Consider the following 5,984-nt stretch of genomic DNA (forward strand, 5'->3'; position numbering starts at 1 on the left):
AACAACCTGAGCCGCCAAGCTTCAAGAAAACCCAGTGCAGTGAGCTTGTTTTAGACGGAGCACATTTCTCTCTGAAGGCGTCCGACAACTGTGTTCAACTGAAGTATGGCAACATTGCTGTTGTTAGGAACTTGATTGAGTCAGATGGGAACTGTAGCATCTGCGGACAGTTTTTCCGAAATCTCGGCAACCTTTACACTTCAAATCTGCCATCATCAGAGCTAGGAATTTTTAGAGCTACAGGGCTCTCCATGCAGTATTCAGTGGGGAGTGTGCAGGACATCAGGTGGAAGTGCGTCTGCTTGCAATATAACCAGGGACATGATTGTAAACCTGAGACTGGGGCAGAAAGGAGAACACAGCAGAAGGTAGAAAAAGAGGAGGCAATGTCTCAAACTCAGCTGCAAAGTTTATTTCGTACACGCCTTATATACCACAACTCCAACGCTGTCTCTACAAAAAAAAAAAATATATATGACAAGAGGACAATGAAATTTGGGTAAACCTTCTCTTATCTCCCTTGACCTCTCCTGCAAAACACTCACACAAAGGGTCACATTCCAGCATAACCACCGCCATTCGGCGTTGGAGTTGTGGTATATAAGGCGTGTACGAAATAAACTTTGCAGCTGAGTTTGAGACGTTGCCTCCCCTTTTTCTACCTTCTGCTGTGTTCTCTTTTCTGCCCCAGTCTCAGGTTTACAATCATGTTCAACTTACACCAGCTCGCCTGCACTCTGACTATTTTTTCGATAACCAGGGCTATGCTGTTTTTTTATCTACTTCACTTGCAAGTGTGATCTATGTTTGCAACTATTGTACATTGGTTGTGCTTAATTCGAAAACTGTATTTTTAGTGACTTATGACTGGTCTTTAAGGTAATAACGGCTTTATTTGTTGATTTCAGGAAATGTACTCTCTTGTCCATTTTTTGGCGGAAAATGATGTCGCAGTTGTCCCTACCTGTTGGGTGTGCTATGGCTGCACGGCATGGCCACCCTACAAATCAAATCGGTTGATGATGGCAATTGGAGAGCGTGAAGAGCCCTCGACTGACTGGGCCACATTCTCCTGTCAGGTGATGGCATCATGTTGTAAGTATAGCAGGGTGTCTAGCAATCGGGAAAACCGGGAATTGTTAGGGAAATTTTAATTACCGGGAAAAATCAGGGATATTGTCAAAAATCAAGCCCAGTCATGGAAAATGAGCTGGAAATGCCATTGAGTGCCCTGAGCAAAGAGTTGAGAACCTTGGGGCAGAGAAATAGGCAATAAATTCTGCTTAGAGCGGAGCGCGGACTCTGCTCACCCAATGTAGAGTGTGCTAGAGCACTGCACGAGCCAGAATTTCTAGACCCGGCCCAGTAGAGGCACGGCCCGGGTTTGGCCCGAGCCTAATAGAATATTTAATTTCCGGGCCCGGCCAGACTTGGCCTTGAAGAGACACGGCTCGGGCCCTGCCCGGACCCGACAGAATTTTAGACAGAAACTTGAGCCCAGCACGAGCCCGACAAAATTTTTGTTTTCTTTAATATAAACCTGAGCTGGCCCAATCCTCACAGATTATATACATGAGCCCGAAAAAGTTGGCAGGCTTTAACCTAAAAGCTGTCTAACCATAAAGCGAGCATATTTGATTTAATGAACAAAAGTTTAGGGTGCATACAAGCTTGTGGTGGTTAAACATTTGACTGGTGTGCTCGGCTTTCTTGTTTCAGTGACATATGAAGATGCAAAGTTCAAAGAAAAAAAATTCGGAAGCGACGTCCGACCCAATATTGAATAATGAAGAGCGGGAGAAGAGAAAAAGGAAGAGACTGCAGCATACTCTTTCTTCATTTGAGGATGAGGACTTCTATGACCAAGATGTATGCACCTAAATTTCTGCAACACCTTTGTATTCGGGATTCATTTGCCCTCCTTTTTCATCAAGCTTGCCTCTTATGCAGGAACGACGTAACACTCAGCCAGCCCCTCAACTTCCAGAACGTGCACCAGAGCCCAAGCAAAAACGCACACGTGTATGTTTGCTTTTTGTTGCTGCAATTTCTTAACGCTTTCCAGCATTTAGATTTTTTATTTTATGTGATTAGCCTCAGCTTGGTTAGCCGCAATTGTGATAATGAATGGTATCCATATTGTTTATTGAGCACCTGCTGTTTTGGTGTTTCTTTTAGAGCGCAGCTCTTAGGCGCCCGTTTCCGGCTTGAGTGGTGTCGCCGTCGCCGTGACCGCGGCGACGTTTCGGCAAGGTTACGTTTCGGCACCATGCCCAATTGTCCTCGCGGGGTCACGTGACCCCCGTCAGGAGGGTCACGTGACCTCACGGTTACGGCGACACCGCTCAGAGGGAGGTGTGGCAGGGAGGAGGGGTATACCCTTTCCTCGGGACCCTTCCCTCCTCCTCTAGAGCTGCACTCTAATTTAGCGTTACAGGGAGTTGTAAACGGCTTTCATTTTTTTATCTAGTCATTTTTAATTTTACAAAGCTGCTAGTTGTGGTATGCTTCCTCGCACAAGGACAGTTATAGCCTAAGGGATGGTGAAGTGGATATTTTTAATTTGACGGTGCATATGTTTGCTTTGTATTGCTGCAACCTCATGTTTGCATAATTCTGCTGTACTAGTCATTTTTATTTTACAATTTAATTTATTTTGTTTATTTATCTATGCTTTCTGGTCAAAGGATACATTAGAATGCTTGCTGTTTGCGCACTCTAACCCTAGCACTTTTTATGAACCTGTCCTCTGCTTTATATGTGGAATGGTTTGGGCAGCGTTAGGATTGACCACTTCTTAAAGAAAGGTGGTACATTTTGTTTTACACCACCGAGCACTCTTTGGTGTAAGGTACATTACCATATAGCTGAATGACACAATCAGCTATACACGTTTGCAAGCAGTCATGTTTCCAAAAGTAGTCTAGCCACCATGGGTAGGGAAACGTGCTCTCAGGGTACCAATCTGTCAATTAGCTTAGTGACGCTTTAGCAAGCCTTCATAATCGGATTATCTGGGGTGCACCCGAGCTGGAAGATGGCAGCGCGCAAGGGCCCGCCATTTTGCAGACTCTGTCTCATTTTTGTTAGTGAGAGAAAACAAAGGCTTCTTCAGTATCATCTAGGAAAACCACATGTCCAATATTATCTCCATTTAAATCTTTATGAAATGGATCAGCAAACTGCTAACCCTAGCTGACAATGTAGGCGCAAACGACAGCGCAGTTGCTACTACGGCTTCAGTGCACCAAACATCAATTTACTATGTCAGGTGCATTGTTACGTTTTCTTTGTTTTTTCCATGCACAGTCAGTCCTTGACTTGAGCAATGTCTTCTCCAAAAGTTGGTTCAGCGGTGTCCACATGATTGGCACAGACCTGGATGTGCGCGTTTCTCATGGTTCACCTCTGTTAAATAATAATGGCATTGTTTGCACAATGTTCACATACTCAATGGCTTATTTATGTACTATTTAGTAGACCTCGCTGCATACTAATGTTCCTGAGATATTTATTCCTTTGAGAAAACTTGGCTTTAGCGTAGGTTGCAGTGGTGCGGATGTCGTCCGACACGGAGCAGACAACACTCAGGCCAGTCTGTTTGCGTCGTCCTCGCAGGGGTAGCACATCATCATTTGTACCATGGGATTGGTCATGTCTCCTCCGTCTCTGCCATTGTTGCCTGTAGAAGCCGATGTTTCGGGTTTTATTTGGGCTATGTTTAAAGCAAAATTGCATAGGAAATATTCCACCAATGCATGAAATAAAATAGTTATTTTTATATTTCTTTTTAAATTTATTTTTTATTTTTATTTGAAGTCTTATAATTCCAGAAGTTTTGGAATTAAGCAGAGTTGCCTTTTAACAACAAATGGCTATAGCTAAACAGGGCACACAAGTGAGGAGCTTTTTTTTTTCTAAAAAGGCAAAAACCACATGAAGCAAAACAGATAAATTGGTATGTTTGCTTATCAGTATAGCTTTGAGCCATGTGCCCCAGCCACCTCTGCTATGGTTTTTATAGCGTACTCTGACCGATTTCACTGTAGTAGCATTTGAGATCGATGGACCAACGAATATAGTTTGAATTCATACAAAAATTTGCTTGGTTTCAGTTTTCTGGATTTGGCTCTTTTAGATGAAAGGAAACTGTGTCCTGGTGAAGCATGTGACAGCAGCCCACATAAGCTCACTACAGTGGAGTTTTGTCCCATGCCTCGCTCCCGAGCTATCTGGTTCATTGACAGGGTGTCTAGCACCTTGGAAAAGCTGGAATTGTCAGGAAATTTCGGATCATCTGGAAAAGTCAGGGAATTGTCAGGGAGATAATCAAAAAGTTAGCTAAATCAGGGAAAATGGCCAGGGCGAGTAATGCGGTGGTGTGCGACGAAGCCAGGAGAGTCGTGCATTGACGTGGCTGTGCTAAATACCATTGCCCGAAACTTTGTAAGTCTGACTTCTTGAGCAGCATAAAGACCGATTTCAATAAATTGTTTTAAATTGTGAGTGGTGTTCACTTTTGAGGTGTTTAGTAGCAGTTCGTACCACATCTCCAAACTTCTGTAATGGACAGGGAATTTAAAACCTGGAAAAGCTGGGGAACTTAAAAGGAGGAATTTGCTAGACACCCTGGCTGATTTCATAGTTACCGATGTCTGCCAAGTTATGCTGAAGTAGGGCATGAAATTGTCGATATTTCACTGTGGTAGCTGACATTGTGTTGTAATTATATACTTTTGAAACAGGAGCTGTGCGCACCTGCTTTAAACAGAAGGCAGAAAACAATGAGCCAGCCATCATCGTGCAGGAAGCCGACGCCAAATGGGCTGCTGCTGAATCGGTCAGGCATGCACCAGCTAGGACCAAGAAAATGGTAATATGATATTTCTAATTTTGCTTAAACTCCCGAAAAATACTTTTGCATCCTAAAACAAGCCCAGATTTCAAACAAAGGCATTAGTCTACTTTACATAAAGACATTTTTAAGTATTAAGAAATTTATTTAGCCAATGAAAGAACACCATGTTATGACATTGTCTGCAATGAGCTTGACATTGTAGAAAATATGAGGCTCATTGACATTGCCCCTGGGTCCGGACAGTTCATCAAACGCCGTTTCATTGAACATTGTTTCATCGAAGCTGTTTCATTGAACGCAGTTTTATCGAACGCTGTTTCATTGAACGCCATTTCATCGAAGTTGTTTCATTGAACGTAGCCTATTTGAGCAGTAGAAATATTTTTCTTTTTAGTGCCGGGAGGATAGCAGTGTTTTAATATTTATTGTAACTTATAAACTTATATATATATAAAAGGAAGGAACCTTTTTTTGTCACCTTCTATTCTTTTTTTTTAGTAAATGATGACTTCTGTTAATGAGGCCAATAAGACACGGTAACACTAACAACACTTTTAAAAGCTGTGATCATCAGGTGCAGTGATGAATGCACGTCCATTCAAAAGCGTATATATATCTTCGTCCTTGAAGAGACCTATTCTGCTTCAAGACGAAGCCGTCCTTGAGGCAGTGATCTGTCTCCGTGGCCCATGATACGGGGAAAAGAAAAGACGTGTCTCCTCTCTTTGTTAATTTATTATTTATATTTATTAGTAGAAGAACATCTATGTTCTTAAAAAGAAAGCTATTCTCTTAGGATAAAATGAAAACAAAGTTAAATCTACAAATACAAAATAAAAAAGGTGCTGCAGAAAATAGCTGTTTCCCTCTTAAGAAAGTGCCTTTCACGCATGAATAAATAGAAGGTTGAAGTGGGAAAAAGTGAGTGGCCGAGAACAGCCGCCTACCTTGCCAGAAAAGAACAAGTCGCATATCCACTGTCTTCTGTGGGTAGGTCACACTTTACGGTAAAAGTCTAAACTGGATGAAAAGAATGGCTTGTGCATGCAAAGAAACTGTGGTGAAACTGCTAGGACAGATGTAGGCATTTCTTTTTTTATCTTGATGACACTCTCTTCCCTGAAAT

The 5,984-nt window shown here is 42.3% G+C and overlaps 2 long non-coding RNA genes across 2 annotated transcripts; one reads left to right on the top strand and one right to left on the bottom strand.

Annotated features, from left to right (window-relative positions):
- Positions 1 to 1,778: 1,778 nt before the first annotated feature.
- On the top strand, positions 1,779 to 4,801 carry LOC115331548. Its single transcript, XR_005717792.2, has 3 exons — positions 1,779 to 1,869; positions 1,951 to 2,022; positions 4,746 to 4,801. It is a non-coding gene; the product is annotated as an uncharacterized LOC115331548 (long non-coding RNA).
- Positions 2,474 to 4,800, bottom strand: LOC121834624. The gene is made up of 2 exons (XR_006077290.1): positions 4,759 to 4,800; positions 2,474 to 3,682 (listed from the first exon to the last, which is right to left on the bottom strand). It is a non-coding gene; the product is annotated as an uncharacterized LOC121834624 (long non-coding RNA).
- Positions 4,802 to 5,984: the final 1,183 nt, after the last annotated feature.

This window comes from Ixodes scapularis, unplaced genomic scaffold (genome assembly GCF_016920785.2).
Source record: "Ixodes scapularis isolate PalLabHiFi unplaced genomic scaffold, ASM1692078v2 PGA_scaffold10__122_contigs__length_95168666, whole genome shotgun sequence".
NCBI classification, from domain to species: domain Eukaryota; kingdom Metazoa; phylum Arthropoda; class Arachnida; order Ixodida; family Ixodidae; genus Ixodes; species Ixodes scapularis.